Here is a 23412-nt window from a genome sequence, read left to right as displayed (position 1 = left end):
AACTTAAGTCTGAATATGGTAATAAGGAGTTCATAATCTGAGCCATAATCAGCTCCCGGTCTTGTTTTTGCTGACTGTATAGAGCTTCTCCATCTTTGGCTGCAAAGAATATAATCAATCTGATTTCGGTGTTGACCATCTGGTGATGTCCATGTGTAAAGTCTTCTCTTGTGTTGTTGGAAGAGAGTGTTATGACCAGTGCGTTCTCTTGGCAAAACTCTATTAACCTTTGTCCTGTTTCATTCTGTACTCCCAGGCCAAATTTGCCTGTTATTCCAGGTGTTTCTTGACTTCCTACTTTTGCATTCCAGTCCCCTAAAATGAAAAGGGCATCTTTTTGGGTGTTAGTTCTAAAAGGTCTTGTAGGCCTTCATAGAATCGTTCAACTTCAGCTGCTTCAGCATTACTGGTTGGGGCATAGGCTTCGATTACCGTGATATTGAATGATTTGCCTTGGAAATGAACAGAGATCATTCTGTCATTTTTGAGATTGCATCCAAGTACTGCATTTTGGAGTCTTTTGTTGACCATGATGGCTACTCCATTTCTTCTAAGGGATTCCTGCCCACAGTAATAGATATAATGGTCATCTGAGTTAAATTCACCCATTCCAGCCCATTTTAGTTCACTGATTTCTAGAATGTTGACGTTCATTCTTGCTATCTCCTGTTGACCACTTCCAATTTGCCTTGATCCATGGACCTGACATTCCAGGTTCCTATGCAATATTCCTCTTTACAGCATCAGACCTTGCTTCTATCATAAGTCACATCCACAAGTGAGTATTGTTTTTGCTTTGGCTCCATCTGTTCATTCTTTTTGGAGTTATTTCTTCACTGATCTCCAGTAGCATTTTGGGCACTTACCAACCCGGGAGTTCCCCTTTCAGTGTCGTATCTTTTTGCCTTTTCATACTGTTCATGGGGTTCTCAAGGCAAGAATACTGAAGTGGTTTGCCATTCCCTTCTCCAGTGGGCCACATTCTGTCAGACCTCTCCACCATGACCCTCCCATGTTGGGTGGCCCCACAGGGCATGGGTTAGTTTCATTGAGTTAGATAAGGCTGTGGTCCATGTGATCAGATTGGCTAGTTTTCTGTGATTATGGTTTCAGTGTGTCTGCCCTCTGATGCCCTCTTGCAAACCTACCATCTTACTTGGGTTTCTCTTACCTTGGACATGGGGTATCACTTCATGGCTGCTTCAGCAAAGCATAGCCGCTGCTCCTTACCTTGGACGAGGGGTATCTTCTCATGGCTGCCCTTCTAACCTTGGACAGGGAGTAGGTCCTCTTGGCCCTCCTGAGCCCGTGCAGCCACCACTCCTTGGACGTGGGGTTGCTCTTCTCAGCTGCCTCCTCTGACCTCAGGTATGTGGTAGCTCCTCTCAGCAGCTGTCCCTGATCTCGGACATTGTGTAGCTCCTCTCGGCCACCACCCCTGACCTCAGGCATGGGGTAGCTCATCTCGGTCTCCCCCCTAGGCCTTGAGTGAGGGGTAGTTCCTCTCGGCCACGCTTCTGCACAGTCTATCGCAGCCGGCTTGCTTCTGCATGGTCCATTGCAGGAGATGGCAAGAGTGAAAATTGACATTTTCAGTCAGTTCAGTTCAGTCGCTCAGTCGTGTCTGACTCTTTGCAACCCCATGAAACATAGCACGCCAGACCTCCCTGTCCATCATCAACACCCAGAGTCCACCCAAACCCATGTCAATCGAGTCAGTGATGCCATCCAACCAGCTCATCCTCTGTCATCCACTTCTCTTCCTGCCCTCAATCTTTCCCAGCATTAGGGTCTTTTCAAATGAGTCAGCTCTTTGCATCAGGTGCCCAAAGTATTGGAGCTTCAGCTTCAACATCAGTCCTTCCAATGAACACCCAGGACTGATCTACCGATTCTCAAGAGTCTTCTCCAACACCACAGTTCAAAAGCATCAATTCTTCAGTGCTCAGCTTTCTTTATAGTCCAACTCTCACATCCATACATGACCACTGGAAAAACCATAGCCTTGACTAGACAGACCTTTGTTGGCAAAGTAATGTCTCTGCTTTTTAATATGCTGTCTAGGTTGGTCATAATTAGGAATTAGAAATTTAAAGTGGGCTGGAATGGGTAAATTTAACTCAGATGACCATTATATCTACTACTGTGTGAAATAATCCCTTAGAAGAAACGGAGTAGCCATCATAGTCAACAAGAGTCTGAAATGCAGTACTTGGATGCAGTCTCAAAAATGACAGAATGATCTCTGTTCATTTCCAAGGCAAACCATTCAATATCACAGTAATCCAGGTCTATGCCCCAATCAATAATGCTGAATAAGCTGAGGTTGAACTGTTCTATGAAGACCTACAAGACCTTCTAGAACTAACTCCTAAAAAAGATATCCTTTTCATCAGAGGGGACTGGAATGAAAAAGCAGGAAGTCAAGAGATACTTGGAGTAACAGGCAAGTTTGGACTTGCTTCATAGCAGGGCAAAGGCTAATTGAGTTTTGCCAAGAGAACCCACTGGTCATAGCAAACACCCTCTTCCAATGACACAAGAGATGACTCTACACATGGACATCACAAGATAGTCAGTACCGAAATCAGATTGATTATATTCTTTGCAACCGAAGATGGAGAAGATACACTCACCAAAATCAAGATGGGGAACTGCCTGTGGCTCAGATCATAAACTGCTCATTTCAAAATTCAGACTTACATTGAAGAAAGTAGGAAAAATGACTGGACCATCCAGATATGACCTAAAGCAAATGCCTTAGGATTCTACAGTGAAAGTGGGAAATAGATTCAAGGGATTAGATCTGATAGACTGAGTGCCTGAAGAACTATGAATGAGGTTTGTGACATTGTACAGGAGGCAGGGATCAAGACCATTCCCAAGAAAAGGAAATGCAAAAAGGCAAAATGGTTGTCTGATGAGGCCTTACAAATATCTGAGGAAACAAGGGAAGTGAAAGGCAAAGGAGAAAAGGAAAGATATATCCACCTGTATGCAGAGTTCCAAAGAATAGCAAGGAGAGATAAGAAAGCCTTCCTCAGTGATCAAGGCAAAGAAATAGAGAAAAACAAAAGAATGGAAAAGATTGGAGATTTCTTCAAGAAAACTAGAGATACCAAAGGAACATTTCATTTAAAGATGGGCACAATAAAAGACAGAAATGGTATGGACCTAACAGAAACAGAAGATGTTAAGAAGACGTTGCAAGAACACACAGAACTATATAAAAAAGATTTAGTGACCCAGATAAGCTTGAGGATATGATCACTCACCTAGAGCCAGACATCCTGGAATGTGAAGTCAAATGAGCCTTAGGCAGCATCACTATGAACAAAGCTAGTAGAGGTGATGGAATTCTAGCTGAGCTATTTCAAATCCTAAACAATGATGCTGTAAAAGTGCTGCACTCAATATGCCAGCAAATTTAGAAAATTCAACAGTGGCCATAAGACTGTAAAAGGTAAGTTTTCATTCCAATCCCAAAGAAAAGCAATGCCAAAGAATGATCAAAATACCACACAATTGCACTCATTTCACATTCTAGGAAAGTAATGCTCAAAATTGTCAAAGCCAGGCTTCAACAATACATGAATGAGAACTTTTAGATGTTCAAGCTGGATTTAGAAAAGGCAGAGAAACCAGAGATCAAATTGCCAACATCAGTTGGATCATAGAAAAAAGCAAAAGAGTTACAGTAAAACATCTACTTCTGCTTTATTGACTATACCAAAGCCTTTGACTCTGTGGATTACAATAAACTGTGGAAAATTGTTAAAGGGCTGTGATTACCAGGCCATCTTACCTGCCTCTGGAGAAATCTTTATGCAGGTCAAGAAGCAACAGTTAGAACTAGATATGGAGCAACGGACTGGTTTCAAATTGGGAAATGAGTACATCAAGGCTGTATATTGTCACCTTGCTTATTTGATTTATATGCAGAGTATATCATGCAAAATGCCAGGCTGGATGAAGCACAAGCTAGAATCAAGACTGCCGGGAAAAATATCAATAACTTCAGGTACACAGATGACACCACCTTTAAAAGCAGAAAACGAAGAGGAACTCAAGACTCTCTTGATGAAAGTGAAAGAGGAGAATGGAAAACCTGGCTTAAAACTCAACATTCAAAAAACGAAGATCATGGCATCTGGTCCCATCACTTCATGGCAAATAGACATGGAAACAATGGCAACAGTGACAGACTTTATTTTCTTGAGCTCCAAAATCGCTACAGACAGAGACTGCAGCAATAAAATTATAAGACACTTCCTCCTTGGAAGGAAACTTATGACAATTTAGACGGCATATTAAAAAGCAGAGACATTACTTTACCAAAAAATGTCCATCTATTCAAAGCTAAGTTTTTTCAGTAGTCATGTATGGATGTGAGAGTTGGACCATAAAAAAAAACTGAGCATGGAAGTATTGATTCTTCTGAACTGTGGTGTTGGAGAAGACTCTTGAGAGTCCCTTGGACTGCAAAGAGATCAAACCAGTCAATTCTAAAGGAAATCATTCCTGAATATTCATTGGAAGCACTGAAGCTGAAACTCCAATACTTGGCCACCTGGTGCGAAGAACTGACTCATTGGAAAAGATCCTGATGCTGGGAAAGTTTGAAGGCAGGAGGAGAAGGGGATGACAGAGAATAAGATGGTTGGATAGCACCACCGACTTCATGGATATGAGTTTGAGTGAGCTCCAGGAGTTGGTGATGGACAGGGAAGCCTAGCATGCTGCAGTCCTTGGGGTTGCAAATATTGGGCATGACTGAGGGACTGAACTGATACTGAACTGATGTGGAATCTTCTGGTCCAGGGATCGAACCTGTGTCCCCTCTCCAACAGACAGACTCCTAACCACTGGACCACCAGGAAAGCCCAGAAAAGTGAATTTCACATTCAGAGAAGAGTGAACTCCAAGGCTTGATGCGTTTGTGGTTATTATGGAAACATTCATGGTGCCTCTGTTCCATTCTCCCAAGTTATTTAATGCTATATAATGTTTTATTAAAGCAGAATAGCTGAATAAATATTACATGGGTAAAGAGAGAGAGAAACATTGGGATATGTTTTGAGAGAAAAGTAATTTTTTAGTGTTCTTTACCACGTTGAAGATGAGTGAAGAGAATCATCATGGAAAGAGATGTTAAGCTGGCATTATTTCTTTTAAGGATGTATAGTTCATTTGTAACCAGTCACAGACAAAACTAAAATAAAATAGAAAATTTTACCAAACTGCCAGTCACTAATTTTAAGTATCAATATTTAAAGACAGTATTGTTGAGACTCAAATGAGGTTGACAAGGTAAATTATATAATAAGCCATAATTCAGTAGAACATGCATGTGTCATATTGTCATGTGTGTGTGTATGACTCTCTTTCTCTTTATACACACACATACACACACACACACACACACATATTATATATCTAAATATAACTTTCTCTGTATATACCTATGAAATATACACGAATGAGCTAAAACTAAAGTATTTATTTTATTTTATTTTATATTTTATTTTATTTTATATTTTTATTTTATATTTATTTTATATTTTATTTTATTTTATATTTATTTTATATTTATTTTATTTTATATTTATTTTATATTTTTATTTTATTTTATATTTATTTTATTTTATATTTATTTTATATTTTTATTTTATTTTATATTTATTTTATTACTTTATCAATAAAGTAAATAAATAACACACCCCTCTCCTCAACATAATCAAATAGTACAAAGTATGTAGAATAAAAATTAATCTCCTTCCATCACATTATTTCCTTAGCTCCATTAAGTATTTAGTAAGGTTCTGCTATGGGTTACACAAAATTAAAAGTTGAAAAAAAAGTTATCTCTGTCCTCAAGAATGTAATGTCTCTCTTGAGAAAAGAAAACAGAATAAGGGGATTATATTTTAGATGGTATTATTAGGAAAGAACAATGCATGAGAGAAAAAGGAAATGGTTATTTGATGGAGCTATTAAAACTATATACAACTTGATAAGTGAAATTCAATTGCTGGAATAAACATTGCAATCAGATTATTATTTAAAATAATAAGGGTATATTGGTATTACATCTCAGCTTGTGTTAATCTGTTTGGGCTGCTATACCGAAGTACTGTAGACTGGGTGTCTTAAACAATAGACATTTACTTCTCATAGTCCTGGAAGCTAAGATCAACATCTAGAAGTCATGATCAAGGTGTCCTCAGATGTTACCTGATAAAGCCCCTGTTTCTGTCAGCAGAGAGCCACCTTTTCTCTGTGTCATCACTGGAGGAGAGAGAGAACAACCTTCCTTTATTCTTATATTACCACTAATGCTATCATGAGGGCTCTACCCTCATGTCCTCATTTGATTTTAATTACCTCCCAAAGGTCCCATCTCTAAATATGGTTATATTGGGAGTTAGGGTTTCAATATATGAATTTTGTGAGGTACATTAATTCAGTCCACAGAACTGCTCTCAATAATAAAATATGAAATGGAGTTATGTATATGCCTTTTTTCAGAAAATGAAGAAATGGGGACAACATCATTTTTTGCAACAAGTCTGCACTACATAACATTCTTGTGAGGATTAAATCAAATCAGATAAAAAGTATAAAGCTCTTAACAGAAGCTGAGCTGTCAAAAATGGTTTGACCTTTATATTATTGGCTGTCAAGCAGTGAGCCAAGTATTTTTGATACATTACCTAGATTTTTTTCAAAATAACTGCAAATTGAGGGTAATCCTCCTTTCACAGTGAAGAGACTGAGACTCAAGACAAGTAAATACCTCTCCAAAATAATGCAGTTTTTCAGGCCTAGAGTTAAGATTAGCAACATTATCTGTCTCATTCCAAAGCCCAGTTTTATATATGAAGCCAAGATAGCTCTTCTTTCTCTAGCTGTTAGTGATTTATATTTGTAGACATAAATCATAAAAATTTTTAAATTTTTTAAAATGATGGGAAAGGGGGAATATAATGAAATAAAGCAAAAAAAGTGCCACGTTCAATAAGTGATGATTCATGGTATATAACAATTTGTTGGTGATTCTCAAGATTACCATATGCCTTCAGCAATACATGAATCATGAACTTCCAGATGTTCAAGCTGGTTTTAGGAAAGCCAGAGAAGCCAGAGATCAAATTGCCAACATCCGCTGGATCACTGAAAAAGCAAAAGAGTTCCAGAAAAATATCTATTTCTGTTTTAATGACTATGCCAAGGCCTTTGACTGTGTGGATCACAATAAACTGTGGAAAATTCTGAAAGAGATGGGAATACCATATCACCTGACTGGCTTCTTGAGAAATCTGTATGCAGGTCAGGAAGCAGCAGTTACAACTGGACATGGAACAACAGACTGGTTCCAATTAGGAAAAGCAGTATGTCAAGGCTGTATATTGTCACCCTGCTTATGTAACTTATGCAGATTACATCATGAGAAACACTGGGCTGGAAGAAGCACAAGCTGGACTCAAGATTGACGGGAGAAATATCAATAACCTCAGATATGCAGATGACACCACCCTTATGGCAGAAAGTGAAGAATAAATGGCCTCTTGATGAAAGTGAAAGAGGAGAGTGAAAAAGTTGGCTTAAAACTCAACATTCAGAAAACTAAGATCATGGCAACTGGTTGCATCACTTCATGGCAAATAGATGGGAAAACACTGGAAACAGTGGCTGACTTTATTTGGGGGGGGGGCTCCAAAATCACTGCAGATGGTGATTGCAGCCATGAAATTAAAAGATGTGTACTCCTTGGAAGGAAAGTTATGACCAACCTAGACAGCATATTAAAAAGCAGAGACATTACTTTGCCAACAAAGGTCCATCTAGTCAAGGCTATAGTTTTTCCAGTAGTCATGTATGGATGTGAGAGTTGGACTGCAAAGAAGGCTGAGCACCAAAGAATTGATGCTTTTGAATTGTGGTGTTGGAGAAGACTCTTGAGAGTCCCTTGGACTGCAAGGAGATCCAACCAGTCCATCCTAAAGATCAATCCTGGGTGTTCATTGGAAGGACTGATGTTGAAGCTGAAACTCCAATACTTTGGCCACCTGATGTGAAGAGTTGACTCATTTGAAAAGACCCTGATGCTGGGAAAGATTGATGGTAGGAGTAGAAGGGGACGACAGAGGATGAGATGGTTGAATGGCATCACTGACTGAATGGACATGAGTTTGTGTAAACTCCAGGAGTTGGTGATGCACAGGGAGGCGTGGCGTGCTGTTGTTCATGGGATCACAAAGAGCCAGACACGACTGAGCAACTGAACTGAACTGAACTGGACTGAGTATTAGGATATGGGAATGGAAACATGAACTCTAAGATTCTAAAAGTAAGTAGTGTCTTGCAGATTATACAATACTATTTGCTATTAGAAAAACAAATCATCAGAGTTAATGACCTAGAAAACGACTCACTTGCCTAAATATGACAGGCCTAACAAAAACGTATATGGGTGTTGTAGTTTAGGATCAAATATAGTGGAAAATTGGTACAAGTTCATGGGATTGAAGGCAGCTGAATGGGTGATAATTAAGGAAATAAAAACTGTTAAGAATACTCATACCTATTAAGTTTTTATTATGCCCTATCTATTAAGGTAAATTATAAGACAAATGATATATTCTGGATAAATTTGGTCTTATGGAAATTTTCCCAAGAGTCTAAGAATAAAGAGTTTTTATTTTTGCTATAGAAGGTAATACTGTGGTTGAGAAATCAGAGTTTGTAGTCAAACATCATACTAGTTGTATAATACTGTTAGGATTTCTTAGTCACTCTTTGCTTTAGTTTGTTTTTAATAAAATGAGCATAATAATAGCACGCACCTCTTAGATCTATTTTATTGCTTAAAAGAGATTAAAAAAATGTAATGTGCAGAGAGCTGAGCTTTGTACATATTTACTACTATAGGAAATATAGCTTTTATTATATATGCTTCTTGGTCTGCTTCATCAAGGGCTTCCTTGATCCCTTCAACAGGTATTTGAAAAACACATTGTATTATGGTTGAGAGACTTCTTCAAATCCATTCTTATTCTTAGTTACACAGCTAAGCTTCTAGATGGTCGAAGACTCAACAAGCAAGATAATTTATTATTCTGGGAGTACCAGTCCTCTTTGAGATTCTAATGAAAGCTTCATCTGTTGAGTTTGCCAGGAGCAGAAGTGGTCAGTTAGAACAATGAGCTAAAGGGAAAGTAGCAATCGAGCTTTTATTCATTTATTGTGACAGTAAAAGTAAGAGGCAGAAAATAAAGGCACCAACTCCCAATGAAACTCCTGTTTCATTTCCCCCCACTGAATAGTAATGGAAGAGAGTCAGGTGACTTGCAGCAGAAACTGGAGTAATCTTCTCACTGAACAAAGATGCCTGCAAAGTGTCCTTATGGACCTGAGGAGCCAGATGATGGAGAGAGGAGAGGGCTAGTATTAGAAAAGCAGGGTCTAGTGGAGAAACGTGTCTTAGAAGGTCATCTAGTAAAACTGCCTCAGGATAAAGATGCCTGGGCTAGAAATACTAATACACTTATGAGCTTGGCTGGTCTTGGCAGCCTTGAGTCCTTGACTGAAACTCCTTCCAGAGCCTGTAATGTCCTGGCTATGTGCCCAGTTTAGTGTGTGAACAGTCACTTTCCCCCATGAGGCCTGCTAGGCAATGTCACATAATTGCTTAAGGTCAGGCCTGAAAGATCATACACTGGGTTTTGGCCAGGAGCAAGACTCTCAATATCTACAAACCTTTTGCATATACCAAGTTTGGTTGCATCGTATTTACTGTAAGTAAACAATATATCAGAACAACTTTTACAATGAATCATATATTTTTCACCCATGAATGATCACTTTATGAAGAAAGCCCAACCCCTCCTCCAAAAAAAGAAAAAAGGAAAAATTTTCCTTCTGAACAAAAACATATTTGAACAAGAAAGATGAAGTTTAGTGTATGTAAAACATCAACATTTTGCCATGGCCATTTTGATGTCAGCATCTATGTCATCCTTGGCAAAAAATGAAAGTAGATTTTCTTTTCAATGTTGAAAATGTGTATATACAGATCTATGCAGTAGAAGTAATAAATAATAAAATTGATGTTTTCTGAGTACTTACTATATACCTGGTACTGCTTATATCTTTTTCTTCTGTGTAATGAGTACTCAATAAGGTAGAATCGGAAAGTAAATTTTATTTTTCCCACTCTGCCTCATATACTGGGATGGCCAAAAAGTTCATTCAGATTTTTCTGAACCATTTTATGAAAAATCTAAACGAACATTTTAGCCAACCCATTATCTTCAAGTCTACTCAGTGTACTAATTTCTGACATTTGGCTGTAAAGGTGGTCATGAATTTTTACTCTGAGTTAATAAAAGAAATAGCCAGGCCAGCTTAATCATCTCAACACTCAACTTCATTTAACATGAAAGCTTGTCCCTTCTGCCAGTTTGAGATTCCTCTGGGCCATGAAGCTGACAGTGGGGAAGGGGACCATGGTTGAGTTAGTCATCTTCTCCTCCTTCACCCTTCCAAAACAGTATCTTATACATCTAGGATTGGAATTGAGGATATAGAAAAGGGCTAAATGAAAGAAAAAGTCTTAATTAATTAGCACAAGATAGTCTGTCTCAGATTTCCTCTAGGTATCCAGAGTCTCAATGTTGATATGTCTTTTTTTTAATTGGGACTTTTTTATGGTTTCCTCAAAGGGAACCTCCCTAAGTGCCTGTACTTGTCAAGGAGCTCCCTAGACAGGTCAATGCCTCTTCTCTGACTGGCCATTTAGCTCTCTCCCACTTCCCTTCGAAAAGTGTATAATGACCTAAAACCAGCAACTTATTGCTAAGGGTCCCTTATGCAAGGCATACTTGTGGTTGCATTTGATTTCAAAAGGCCCCAGTGTGACTTGTGATAAGAGTATACAAGGGAAAGGCACCTTTCGTCAACAGAAAGAAGCACACCTAGCTCCCAGAAGAACCATTCCTTTTCACTCTTTCAACAAAATCTGCAGCTCTTAGCCTTTATATTTCTTAACCATGATGCAAATTCAACATGTTACAGAACACATAACAAGCTAATTAAGTAATTGCAAGAATTCTAATTTTGTACTGACTTAACCACAGATGAGGCACCACTGTTTTCTAACCATGGTGATAAAATGCTTATTTAAACATTTCTAATCCTTCCCAAGGGCATCCTTTGTGGCTCAGCTGGTAAAGATTTTGCCTGCAATGTGGGAGTCCTGGGTTCTATCCCTGGGTTAGGAAGATTCCCCTGGAGAAAATAAAGGCTACCCACTCCAGTATTCTGGCCTGGGGAATTCCACAGACTGTATAGCCTAAGGGGTTACAAAGAGTCAGACATGACAGAGAGACTTTCACTTTCATTCCTTCCCAAGATGATTTAAAATGAGTTTTAATTGTATCACTTCTTATTTTTATCTTCAAATAAATAAATAAAAGTCATTTTTTGTAAGATCTGTGTCATTCTGTAAGGAAGAAAAATGAAAAATCTAAGGTACTTTGAGCAGAATGAAACGTTAAAGGAATTTTGCAGATTTGAGCTTACCTTCAGATACTTGCCTACATGGGGGTTTTCCTTGTAGCTCTAAAGAATCTGCCTGCAATGCAGGAGACTCAGGTTCAATTCCTGTGTCAGGAAGATCCCCTGGAGACAGAAATAGCAATCCACTCCAGTATCTTTGCCTGGAGAATCCCATGAACAGAGGAGCCTGCCAGGCCACAGTCCATGGGGTCACAAGAGTCGGACACAACATAGTGGCTAAAAGATGACGACCTGCCTACATAAAAGTTACAAGGCAGAGTGACTCTCATCTATAGTTTGTAGCTGTATTCCTTGCAGTATCTGTCTCCGAACACTTATCTTCTGAGAAAGGTACCTTCTGAGCAAAAAATCAGAGTATTTCAGTAGCATACATGGGATTGCTTGTAGAGGTGTATATGTACAGACGTGTGTGTGCACATGCTAAGTAGCTTCAGTTATATCCAACTCTGTGTATTCATTATTAATACGGATACAATTGTTTGCCTAAAGCTTACCCTATCATTACCATCAATTAATTCTGAATGCTTGCTTTTCTTCTTCTCCTGTTAGAAAAAAAAAAAAAGGAAAATTTGAAATTCAACTTGGTTCTTTTATTGAAATTAATCCCTAGAAATGTTGTTGTGTAAAACCAGCTTTATTGCCTACCTCTATTTCATGGTGGGGAGGAACATTCAAAAGAAAAAAAAAAGAAAGAAAGATTCAAACTCTGGCTCTGATTTAATTAACATCCATGATGGCAGTAGATTAGATAACTTATAAACCTATTGAAAAGCCTTCAATCAATATTTATTGATGTATGTTATACATTCAGTCTTGCTGAATACTAGATCTCCAAATTAGATATCCTGCCAAACATTACAGATGGTCCATTTGAATGCAAAGTCCGCTGCTTTTCTTTCCAGGCTAGGTTTAGTTCTATTAGCTAATTCAGATCAGATCAGATCAGTTGCTCAGTCGTGTCCGACTCTTTGCGACCCCATGAATCGCAGCACGCCAGGCCTCCCTGGCCATCACCAACTCCTGGAGTTCACTGAGACTCACGTCCATCGAGTCAGTGATGCCATCCAGCCATCTCATCCTCTGTCGTCCCCTTCTCCTCTTGTCCCCAATCCCTGCCAGCATCAGAGTCTTTTCCAATGAGTCAACTCTTCGCATGAGGTGGCCAAAGTACTGGAGTTTCAGCTTTACCATCATTCCTTCCAAAGAAATCCCAGGGCTGATCTCCTTCAGAATGGACTGGTTGGATCTCCTTGCAGTCCAAGGGACTCTCAAGACTCTTCTCCAACACCACAGTTTAAAAGCATCAATTCTTCAGCACTCAGCCTTCTTCACAGTCCAACTCTCACATCCATACATGACCACAAGAAAAACCATAGCCTTGACTAGACGAACCTTTGTTGGCAAAGTAGTATCTCTGCTTTTGAATATGCTATCTAGGTTGGTCATAACATTCCTTCCAAGGAGTAAGTGTCTTTTAATTTCATGGCTACAGTCACCATCTGTAGTGATTTTGGAGCCCAGAAAAATAAAGTCTGACACTGTTTCCCTGTTTCCCCATCTATTTCCCATGAAGTGATGGGACCGGATGCCATGATTTTCGTTTTCTGAATGTTGAGCTTTAAGCCAACTTTTTCACTCTCCACTTTCACTTTGATCAAGAGGCTTTTGAGTTCCTCTTCACTTTCTGCCATAAGGGTGGTGTCATCTGCATATCTGAGGTGATTGATATTTCTCCTGGCAATCTTGATTCCAGCTTGTGTTTCTTACAGTCCAGCGTTTCTCATGATGTACTCTGCATATAAGTTAAATAAACAGGGTGACAATATACAGCCTTGACGAACTCCTTTTCCTATTTGGAACCAGTCTGTTGTTCCATGTCCAGTTCTAACTGTTGCTTCCTGACCTGCATACAAATTTTGCAAGAGGCAGATCAGGTGGTCTGGTATTCCCATCTCTTTCAGAATTTTCCACAGTTTATTGTGATCCACACAGTCAAAGGCTTTGGCATAGTCAATAAAGCAGAAATAGATGCTTTTCTGGACTCTCTTCCTTTATCCATGATCCAGCAGATGTTGGCAAGTTGATCTCTGGTTCCTCTGCCTTTTCTAAAACCAGCTTGAACATCAGGAAGTTCACGGTTCACATATTGCTGAAGCCTGGCTTGGAGAATTTTGAGCATTACTTTACTAGCGTGTGAGATGAGTGCAATTGTGCGGTAGTTTGAGCATTCTTTGGCATTGCCTTTCTTTGGGATTGGAATGAAAAGTGACGTTTTCCAGTCCTGTGGCCACTGCTGAGTTTTCCAAATTTGCTGGCATATTGAGGGCAGCACTTTCACAGCATCATCTTTCAGGATTTGAAATAGCTCAACTGGAATTCCATCACCTCCACTAGCTTTGTTTGTAGGGATGCTTTCTAAGGCCCACTTGACTTAACATTCCAGGATGTCTGGCTCTAGGTCAGTGATCACACCATCGTGATTATCTGGGTCATGAAGATCTTTTCTGTACAGTTCTTCTGTGTATTCTTGCCATCTCTTCTTAATATCTTCTGCTTCTGTTAGGTCCATACCATTTCTGTCCTTTATCGAGCCCATCTTTGCATGAAATGTTCCTTTGGTATCTCTGATTTTCTTGAAGAGATGCCTAGTCTTTCCCATTCTGTTGTTTTTCTCTATTTCTTTGCATTGGTCGCTGAAGAAGGCTTTCTTATCTCTTCTTGCTATTTTTTGGAACTCTGCATTCAGATGTTTGTATCTTTCCTTTTCTCCTTTGCTTTTTGCTTCTCTTCTTTTCACAGCTATTTGTAAGGCCTCCCCAGACAGCCATTTTGCTTTTTTGCATTTCTTTTCCATGGGGATGGTCTTGATTCCTGTCTCCTGTACAATGTCACGAACCTCATTCCATAGTTCATCAGGCACTCTATCTATCAGATCTAGGCCCTTAAATCTATGTCTCACTTCCACGGTATAATCATAAGGGATTTGATTTAGGTCATACCTGAATGGTCTAGTGGTTTTCCCTACTTTCTTCAATTTAAGTCTGAATTTGGCAATAAGGAGTTCATGGTCTGAGCCACAGTCAGCTCCTGGTCTTGTTTTTGCTGACTGTATAGAGCTTCTCCATCTTTGGCTGCAAAGAATATAATCAATCTGATTTCGGTGTTGACCATCTGGTGATGTCCATGTATAGAGTCTTCTCTTGTGTTTTTGGAAGAGGGTGTTTGCTATGACCAGTGCATTTTCTTGGCAAAACTTTATTCGTCTCTGCCCTGCTTCATTCCGTATTCCAAGGCCAAGTTTGCCTGTTACTCCAGGTGTTTCTTGACTTCCTACTTTTGCACTCCAGTCTCCTATAATGAAAAGGACATCTTTTTTGGGTGTTATTTCCAAAAGGTCTTGTAGGTCTTCATAGAACCTTTCAACTTCAGCTTCTTCAGCATTACTGGTTGGGGCATAGACTTGGATTACTGTGATATTGAATGGTTTGCCTTGGAAACGAACAGAGATCATTCTGTCGTTTTTGAGATTGCATCCAAGTACTGCATTTCGGTCTCTTTTGTTGACCATGATGGCCACTCCATTTCTTCTGAGGGATTCCTGCCCTCAGTAGTAGATATAATCGTCATCTGAGTTAAATTCACCCGTTCCAGTCCATTTCAGTTCACTGATTCCTAGAATGTCGACATTCACTCTTGTCATCTCTTGTTTGACCACTTCCAATTTGCCCTGATTCATAGACCTTACATTCCAGGTTCCTAAGCAATATTGCTGTTTACAGAATTGGACCTTGCTTCTATCACCAGTCACATCCACAGCTGGGTATTGTTTTTGCTTTGGCTCCACCCCTTCATTCTTTCTGGAGTTATTTCTTCACTGATCTCCAGTAGCATATTGGGCAGCTACTGACCTGGGCAGTTTCCCTTTTAGTATCCTATCATTTTGCCTTTTCATACTGTTCATGGGGTTCTCACGGAGAAGGCAATGGCACCCACTCCAGTACTCTTGCTTGGAAAATCCCACGGATGGAGGAGCCTGGTAGGCTGCAGTCCATGGGGTCGCTAAGAGTCGGACATGACTGAGCGACTTCACTTTCTCTTTTCACTTTCATGCATTGGAGAGGGAAATGGCAACCCACTCCAGTGTTCTTGCCTGGAGAATTCCAGCGATGGGGAAGCCTGGTGGGATTACACAGAGTTGGACACGACTGAAGTGACTTAGCATAGCATAGCATAGCATGGGGTTCTCAAGGCAAGAATACTGAAGTGGTTTGCCATTCCATTCTCCAGTGGACCACATTCTGTCAGATCTCTCCACCATGACCCGCCCGTCTCGGGTTGCCCCACGGGCATGGCTTAATTTCATTGAGTTAGACAAGGCTGTGGTCCTAATGTGATTCGATTGACTAATTTTCTGTGAGTATGGTTTCAGTGTGTTTGCCCTCTGATGCCCTCTTGCAACACCTACCATCTTACTTGGGTTTCTCTTACCTTGGGCATGGGGTATGTCTTCATGGCTGCTCCAGCAAAGTGCAGCCATTGCTCCTTACCTTGGACGAGGGGTATCTCCTCACCGCAGCCCTTCCTGACCTTCAATGTGGGATAGCTCCTCTAGGCACTCCTGCACCCTCCTAGCCACAGTTCCTTGGACATGGGGTTGGTCCTTCCGGCCCCACCCCTGGCCTTGGGCGTGGGGTTTCTCCTCCCACCCGCCGCCCTTGGCCTTGGGCCTGGGGGCCTGGGGTAGCTCCTCCCGGCCGCTGCCCCTGACCTCGGACGCAGGGTATCTTCTCTCGGCCGCCCCCCTCCCCCCCCACCCCCGACCTCGGACACGGGGTAGCTCCTTTCCGCCATTTCTGCGCCATCGCAGTCTGGTACTCTCGGCTGCTGCCCCTGACCTTGGACGTGGGGTAACTACTCTTGGCCACCACCCTTCGGGCATGGGGTCCTCCTGGCTTCTGCCCCTGACCTCGGACGTGGGGTGGCTCCTCTCAGCTGCACTTTAGCGCGCCCGTCGCAGCCACCAGTGCTTACTGATGTCTAAAAAAACTTAGAGGTTTTTAAACAACAAGCATTTATTAATTTCAAGTTTCTGTGAATCAGAAATTCAGGAGCAGCTTAGCCACATTGTTCTTTCTTGGAATCTGTCAATAGGTTGTAATTGAGATGTCAACTAGAGCTAGTGTCACCTGAAGGCTTGACTGGGGTTGGAGCATGTGCTGCCAAGATATCACTCAGGTAACTATTGGAATAAGGTCTCAGTTAAACTCTGGCTATTGGCAAGAGGTTAATTTAAGAGGAAAAGATGAAAGCAATAGTTTTTTATCACCTGATTTTTGAAGTCACACTCCATCATTTATACAATATCCTAGTGATTAGGGCTTTCCAGGTGGTACCAGTGGTAAAGAACCCTCCTGCCAATGCAAGACATATAAGAGATGTGGGTTTGATCTGAGGTCAGAAAGAGCGCCTCCATGCCAGTATTCTTGCCTGGAGAATCCCATGGACAGAAAAGTCTGGCAGGCTACTGTCCATAGCTTTGCACAGAGTCAGGCAGGACAGAAGTGACTTAGCACACATGCACACTGGTGATATTAACATATGTCAGGCCTATTTAAAGTGAAGAGGGGCCATACACAGAGATTGAAACCACTAAGCAAGGAAGACTGAAGGCCATGTTGAAACCTGAATCTACAGTCTGCCCTAAGACCCCCAAAGGAGGTTCATGTTCTTCTCCACATGTAAGATTAATGTATATTCTCTCGCAAAACACAGAAGTGACATCCCATTACAGAATCAAAGTGTAAGATTTCCTCAGGTTTAGATGAAAATACAGCTCATTAGGTTTTGTTAAGTGTAGCTCCCAGATACATTTCTTTGTGTTTTTTTTTTTAATTTAAATTTATTTATTTTAATTAGAGGCTAATTACTTTACAATATTGTATTGGTTTTGCCATACATCAAAATGAATCTGCCCCAGGTGTACACATGTTTCATTTCTTTCAATCTGAAAATCTATGAGCTGAAGAGACAAGCCGTCTATCTCGCCCTCAAAACTACAATGATGGAGAGCTCACAACTATAAAATATTTAGGGGACACATTATCAAGAGCATACTGGGATAAACCCAAATTAAAAGACAAATTATTGTATTTTATGTCTCCTACCACAAAGAAGGAAGCTCAATTCCCAGTGAGCCTCTGAGAATTCTGGAGACGGTATACTACACATCTAGGAAAAAATGTTGTGACCCATACAGTGATGTTGCTGCTGCTGCTGCTGCTAAGTCGCTTCAGTCGTGTCCAACTCTGTGTGACCCCATAGATGGCAGCCCACCAGGCTCCCCCGTCCCTGGGATTCTCCAGGCAAGAATACTGGAGTGGGTTGCCATTTCCTTCTCAGTGCATGAAAGAGAAAAGTGAAAGTGAAGTCACTCAGTCATCTCTGACCCTTAGCGACCCCATGGACTGCAGCCCACCAGGCTCCTCCATCCATGGGATTTTCCAGGCAAGAGTACTGGAGTGGGGTGCCATTGGGCTAACTGTTGTGTGTGAAGCCTAGAACAGAAATTTGCTCTGTAGCAAGTCTAGACTATAATGTAAGCAACGTAAGCAACTCTATCCCTTGGACCACTGAATCTGGAAGATGATTTGGTTTTAATGCTATCAAAAGTGAGAAAAGATACTATATAAATGATGATACAAGATCCATGGGAGAATCATAACCTAGAATAATGGGCTTGTGAAGCAAGTCCATTACATCTGCTGCAGGAATTTCAGCACTTTGAAAAAACAACCCCCAACATGCTAATGGTTTCTGAGAGAGAGAGCACGGCTGACCATGGGACATCAAGTGACTATATACCCAAAATCCTTCATCATGAAATGAATCTTATCAGTCCTACAAAATCATAAGGTAAGACACACTTGGAGCTTCCCTGTAGCTACAATGGTAAAGAATCTGCCTGCAGTGAAGGAGACCTGGCTTTGATGCCTGGGTCAGGAAGGTCCTCTGGAGAAGAGAATGGCAATCCATTCCAGTATTCTTGCCTGAAGAATCCCATGGACAGAGGAGTCTGGCGAGCTACAGTCTATGGGGTCACAAAGAGTTGGACACAACTGAGTGATTAACACTACTACTACAAAGACACACTTACCATTTTAAGTTACATCTGACTGTTAATATAAGTGGGGACAGAGGCACAAATGCTTAAGTAGTGAGGTGGTCAGCTCCAAGATAGTCCCAGTGATCCCCATATCTTGTCCTTCACACTTTGTGTGATCCTTTCCTACATTGCCTCAGGGTGGGTCTGTGTGAACAATAGGATTTTTGTATAAATTATGATATGTGATTTTCAAGATAATTTTATAAATGGAGCAGTGGCATCTGTTCCTGTTGTATGCATTCTCTTCCTCTCTTAGATCCCTAGCTCTGGGGGATTTAAGTGTCATGTTGCTAATGGCCTTATAGAAAAGTTCATGTGATGAGTAACTGAAACCACTTGCAAACATCCTGGTGAGTGAGACTAGAATGGATTCTTCAGTCTCCATCAAGACTTCAGACATTTTAACCCCAGACAATAGCTCTGTTACACCCTTGTGAGTGACCCTAAAACCATACATACTCAGACAAACTCCTTCATGTGAGGCATAAACACAGGATGAACATGATTAAATTAGTGAAATAGTGATTGAATAAGAAAGCACATTTCTAAATATCTCTCTACATGCTAAAATCTACCTGTGAGCTATGAATGCATATGACTAGTCATATTGTTCACAACTCACTCTTTTTCCATGCAGGCTACTTTCCTTAGAAAATATTTGTGCTCTTATCTTAGAAAATAAGGTCACTGTTGATTAATTAATAATAACAAAATCAAATGTGACTTTTTTTAGTCTAATTTTGCACAGTTTTGATCATAGTTTTGCCAACCAACGGGGTGGGGGGTGGGGTGGGGGGGGTGGGGAGGGTGTTGTTTATTCCCACAGCATAGTGAGTGACACATTAATCCCAAGCACTGTAAAGTAAATACCTCCAACTTTTCCCATTTCTGTTTTTTCCCTTTATCAAGTAGGAGATGTAGGTTTGATCCGAGGCTTGGAAGATTCCCTGCAGAAAGAAATGGCAACCCACTCCAATTTTCTTACCTGGGAAATCCCGTGCATGGAGGAGCCAGGAGGGCCACAGTCTGTGGGGCTGCAAGGAGTCAAACATGACTGAGCAAGTAAACAGAACAACAGTGGCATAGATATAGTCAGAACCTCTATTCTAGGTTCAGTAAACAACCCAGCATCTTCCCCTTGATTTAGGGCAATTCCCAAGAGATTTTTTTTTCCCCTTGACATCTCTTACTTTATACCCCTTGTTCTGCCAGAGGGATTTTAGGTAGATATTTTTTAAAAGATTTCATAATCCTTTTTCACCACATATTCCCTTTCAATGCAGCTTTTGTAGGTTTTCAATCTCATTAAATCATGCTTTTAGTTATGTCACTTGTTACTCATATTTTACTGATGAATTTAACAAGTAATTATTGAAACTTGATTATGCTAGCTCTATGAGAAACCTCTGAAACACAGAGGTGAGGCAGAAAACAGTTTCCTTTTTAATGAAATAAAAATCTAGCTCTCTAAGATAAAGGATGTAGGAGGAGTTTTGCCAGTATCAGCCCTTTGGCATTCTTAAACATTTTTGAATATTGCATAAAATAGCTTGGTGGTAATGTGGTTCTGGGAATTTAATTATTCTGACATTGTGCCATAAAAATGTAATTATCTTGATAGATGAGATGGTTATATAGCATCACTGACTCAATGAATTTGAGCAAACTCCAGGAGATAGTGAAGGACAGGGAAGCCTCACATACTGCAGCCCATGGGGTTGCAAAGAGTTGAACATGACTTAGCAATTGAATAGCAACAATAATTTGAACTCACCATTCTATCACAAACAATTGGATCTATCAAGGCAATCATTTTAAATGTATTAAATAATGTTCAAGAAAAAATAAAAGACTTGATATGTTAGCCCTAATACAGAGATCCACATGTGCTTGGGAAATTCATTACCATATAATTTAATTTCATTTCTAAATAAACATTGAATCAGTGGCCTTGCCATGTGTCAGACATGACTGCTTATTTCTTTAGGGAAATAGTCATCTGTTCAGTGAAGCTTTTGTATTCAACTTCTAAGTTAAAAATTTATTCCTTCTCAGTCTAAATTTAGAATTTATTTATCTCTCAAGCTGTGAGTACAGAAATTCAGACAGTGAGAATGTACCCAAGGGATAATGACAGAAATTATCACTCATATATTGTCTCTTTTTCACCATGAGGCTTCTAGATATATATCATATATACAACTTGATTTGTATGCTAACCACCATAAAAAAAGTGGATTAAGCAAAATTTTAAACACTAAAACAAAGTCTGTTTTGTCTTATAACTTTGAACATAAATTTTATATCACACACATCTCTAGTCTGAATTTTTTGCAATTAAATACTCACGATTAACATAGTAAGTTAAATCTGGATTATTACACTCAAATATTGGTAACTGATCACTAATTCACTGTGATGTTTATTTGCATTTTGCCTTTTATCAAGTACCTTGCTTACTTGGTAAGTATTATTTCAAGCTTATTTGAAAAGAAAATCTGAATATTTTATTTGTTTCAATAGAAACACAACCAGATGTGCATGGGGAGAGATAAAAATGGACATAAAAATTTCATAGAATGAGGCAGATGGCTGTTTGAACCACCTAGATGTTATGCTCTGAGAAACACGTAAGATGAGAAATCTACTAAGCCAAGCAGAGTCTGAAAACATAAACAATGGTGAATATTTGCAGAAAATGATACTTGCTAGTGTTTTATGTTTATCTAAACCACCTAATTCTTTCCCAAAACTACCTAGGTTGGTCATTTCTAATTCCAGAAAGATTGTAAAGTGTTGATTATTCTTCATCTAAAGTTTAATGAATATTTCAAATGATAATTACTTAGACTTTATATTTGGTAGTGCTTTAAGACTCTAAATGTTAATTAACATTTCATTTGACTCTGTGATTCCTGCAGAATAAATACAACAGCACACTTGTGATTATTGTAAAGGAATTGAGTTTAAAATCTTTTTTACTGACTGTTTAACATGACAAGATATAGGCTGCTGCTGCTGCTAAGTCGCTCAGTCTTGTCCGATTCTGTGCGACCCCATGGACTGCAGCCTACCAGGCTCCTCTGTGCTTAGGAATTTCCAGGCAAGAGTACTGGAGTGGGTTGCCATTGCCTTCTCTGAAAAGATATAGCAGTACCCAGTAAATTTGATACTTACCATTAAAATACACATAAAGAATACAAATAAAGAATACACATAAAGAAACAAATAATCCCCAATACCTTTTAGTAATGAAGAGAGAAAATCATATGATGGAAATATTTATTTATCCTATAATTTGAAACAGATTTATCCAGCACATGGTGTGTGCCAGACATTGTACTAAGTCCTTGAGATACAGTGATGTGGAAAAGCAAATGGACCCCTGTTCTGAATAATTTTATGGACTACTGTGGGGAGAAAAGTATAAATCATATATTGTAATTGCACTTATGAATAGTTAAGTATTAATATATACCAAAATAAGTGCTCTGTCTGAAAGATGTAAGATTCACTGAAACATAATAACAAAGAAACTTACCTAGATTTTGTAATTTATAAAAACCTTTTTAAAAATATGTGGTGCTTATGTTGATATATTATAGATGTGTGTGGGTTAATTAGCAGATTCATAAACTCTACTGTGAAGGTCATACTATTTGAAGAGCCAGGGTGACTTTAACCCAGAGCACAAGGGGAAGAATGGTACAAGATTAGCTAAAAGAATAAAACAGAGTACAGAGAATGCTGTTTAGAAGATTAAAAGTAATGTGTAGCCAGGAAAGGATTTAAAAAAGAATGGTAGTGGGATAGGGCATACTTTGAATTAATTTTTCTGTTTTTAAGTTTCATTGTGATATAACACTGGAGAAGGCAATGGCACCCCACTCCAGTACTCTTGCCTGGAAAATCCCATGGATGGAGGAGCCTGGAAGGCTGCAGTCCATGGGGTCGCTAAGAGTCGGACACGACTGAGTGACTTCACTTTCACTTTTCACTTCCATGCATTGGAGAAGGAAATGGCAACCCACTCCAGTGTTCTTGCCTGGAGAATCCCAGGGACGGGGGGGCCTGGTGGGCTGCCGTCTATGGGGTCGCACAGAGTCGGACACGACTGAAACAACTTAGCAGCAGCAGTGATATAACACATACACAGTAAAACGAACCCTATCCAGATATGAAGATCTGTAAAATTTGATCATTGCATACAGTCACGTAAAAGCTTGTCCAGTATGCCTGTTGGAAATTTCAGTTTCTTTCCCAGCATATGCATTTCTAGTCTGAAAACTATTCAAATATGGAAACTAGGCAAGGGATATAACTTTTTAACTGGGGACCATACTCTTAGTCTCCTAGTCATTTATCCTTGATTTTCTCCCATAGTAAAAGCAAGTATTAATAGTACTCTTATTGGTTGTTTTTTTGTGATACCGTGTGTCAATACTCTGTGAGCCAGTTGCCCTTGGATGCCATTCTGATCCTGTGACTCATGAATACTGTGTCCACTTGGTTCTTGGCAGCTGAGTGCACCACCTGTTATCTGTTGTTATCTGTTTCCCGGGGTCCTGTTGCCTCTATTGTTACTCTTACAGGCAGTAAGCCTAGTCAGGTAACAGCTTCCTTTTCCTTCCGCTCTGATCTCAAAACAGTCACTCATCACTGAATGTTTT

This window comes from Bos indicus x Bos taurus, chromosome 6, assembly GCF_003369695.1.
Source record: "Bos indicus x Bos taurus breed Angus x Brahman F1 hybrid chromosome 6, Bos_hybrid_MaternalHap_v2.0, whole genome shotgun sequence".
Taxonomy (NCBI): Eukaryota; Metazoa; Chordata; class Mammalia; order Artiodactyla; family Bovidae; genus Bos; species Bos indicus x Bos taurus.
This window is presented reverse-complemented; position numbering follows the sequence as displayed.